General features: G+C 42.5%; 1 protein-coding gene across 1 annotated transcript in view; it reads right to left on the reverse strand.

The window, feature by feature from the left end:
* Positions 1-1,480: 1,480 nt before the first annotated feature.
* The window catches only part of LOC111949821 (short transient receptor potential channel 4-like), a 25,012-nt gene continuing 24,347 nt past the window's right edge, over positions 1,481-2,145 (reverse strand). Inside the window, exon 15 of the mRNA XM_070433903.1 lies at positions 1,481-2,145. This exon is cut by the window's right edge and continues 2,556 nt beyond it. The gene's annotated coding sequence lies outside the window, so the exon portion shown is untranslated.

Below are 2,145 nucleotides of genomic sequence, written 5' to 3' on the forward strand. Positions count from 1 at the left end.
TCCCGTGTTTTGTGTAGGAGAGCCCTCGTTCCGTGTTTTGTGTAGGAGGCCTCGTCAGTGTTTGTGTAGGAGAGCCCTCGTACCAGTGTTTGTGTAGGAGAGCCCTCGTACCAGTGTTTGTGTAGGAGAGCCCTCGTACCAGTGTTTGTGGGTGATATGGGTCAGCTATCACTTAACTTCTAACAGAAAGGAACAAGAGCATTTATTTATATGATCTGTTGATTGTTTGCATGTGTTTGAAATGTCATTTTTTAAATGTGTGAGCTGTGCAACTTTACTGTACCTTTGGAAATGGGGCAATCGAATCAAATTGTTTCTCAGAGCTACTTGAAGAGTTGAGTCTGCACAACACAAACCCAACTAACAAGTCAATCATTGTTTTGAGCTGCTCCACATGCGCTATGAGAGACAGAGATATGTGAGGTTGGCAGGACCATAGAGATAACCTTACCGTCAGGGAGGGCAGTGTGTCTCTCTCTCTGGTTAGATGAATAGAACACGCCTACTGTTCACTAGATTCTGCACAAACAGCAGCAACTACACAGTACACAGTATACACACCAGAAACTACACAGTACACGTCCCCTGAACCCTAACACTCACAGTTTATGACGCATACGGTGGAGAATGCAGGCAGTTCTTTACAGCCCATAGTCCAAAGTCAGGGTTTCCCAACTCCAATCGCTGTCATTGTCAAGCCAAACATCCCACCACATCCATGGTGATTTGATACAGTTTATAATCCTATTAAACAATCTATAATCAATTCACTCTACGATCCATTTCCATTAGCCAGAGTTACCAGGCAATCTCCCGGAGCAGCATGTCCCTGTTAGATGAGAGTAATGACAGTGTGTGTACACCCAGGCTGGTCAACACATTTAGCACATGCAGTGTGACTTTTCCCTGTAAAGGCCAGCAGACTGCTGGAACACTGAGTGACTGGGGAGAAGCGCAGCAGGAAAGACGGGCTATGTCTGACTCTGAAATGGTAACCTATTCCCTATTAAAGTGCACTAATTTTGACCACAGCCCATAGTGCGACGGGGCAACGGGGGTTTGAGTCCCGGCTCAGCCGTCTGTCTGTGCCCTTAAATCCTTTATGTCTATCTCCCAAACTGTACCTATCTCTGTGTGACTTTAACTAGTCAGAAGTAGCAGTGAAGTACCTTCATTATAGACCTGCCTAGTTAAAAAAGGTTAAATAAATAAAAATAATAGAAAAGGATTCTTCCAATTCATGTTACCATGGAGACAGAGATCTGATGAGTAGATGGGACACTCCAGCAGATCTTTAGGTGTGAAGCTGAGAATATCCATGGAAGTGCAAAAAGATGAATGAGGAATGGTGATATGGTGATATGGTGATATGTATGTGAGAAACTCTCACTGTCTATTGAAAGGATGGTGATACTGACTTCAAATCATGTTAAAATGTTAAAAACATATTATGTTTATTGATTCATGTTGTATAGCCCTCTGGAGCTTGAATGAATGCCAAAAATAAAACACAATAAAAATACTGGCAACATTAACACTCCCTCAGAAATGATACATATCTAACCAACTTGCATATCAGAATAACAGAATACATTTCAATATTTCATATGTGAATGCAGTATTATGTCAATAAGGTTAACAATGGGATGCTGAGAGTCCCAGTATATTAACTTAAAGGGCAAATCTGGGATTCCAAAAACAACAAAGTGGTAACCCCGCCACTTGTTTTAATAAAAAGCTGAGGGATGGGCCTAAAGAAAAAAAAACTCAAATTCATAAACAGAGCTATAAAAAGCCACCCAAAATATGCACAAATGGATGTACCAATCTCAGATTGCCCTTTAAGGTTAACAATGTGATGCTGGGAGCTGAGTTAGTGTGCAGTGATACTGTCAGTACTGAGTATAGCATCATATGGTAAGAACGGGGGGAATTCCTCACAAAAGCTAACTGCTAAGGAATTGGATTTCACAAGCTAAGCCATGTCAACATTCAGTTGTAGGGGAGAGTGGGGTAAGTGTAGGAGGGAGTGGGGTAAGTTGAGGTTAGAGTGGGGTAAGTGTAGGGGAGAGTGGGGTAAGTGTAGGGGAGAGTGGGGTAAGTGTAGAGGAGAGTGGGGTACGTGTAGGGGAGAGTGGGGTAAGT

Source organism: Salvelinus sp. IW2-2015, linkage group LG22 (assembly GCF_002910315.2).
Source record: "Salvelinus sp. IW2-2015 linkage group LG22, ASM291031v2, whole genome shotgun sequence".
Lineage (NCBI taxonomy): Eukaryota > Metazoa > Chordata > Actinopteri > Salmoniformes > Salmonidae > Salvelinus > Salvelinus sp. IW2-2015.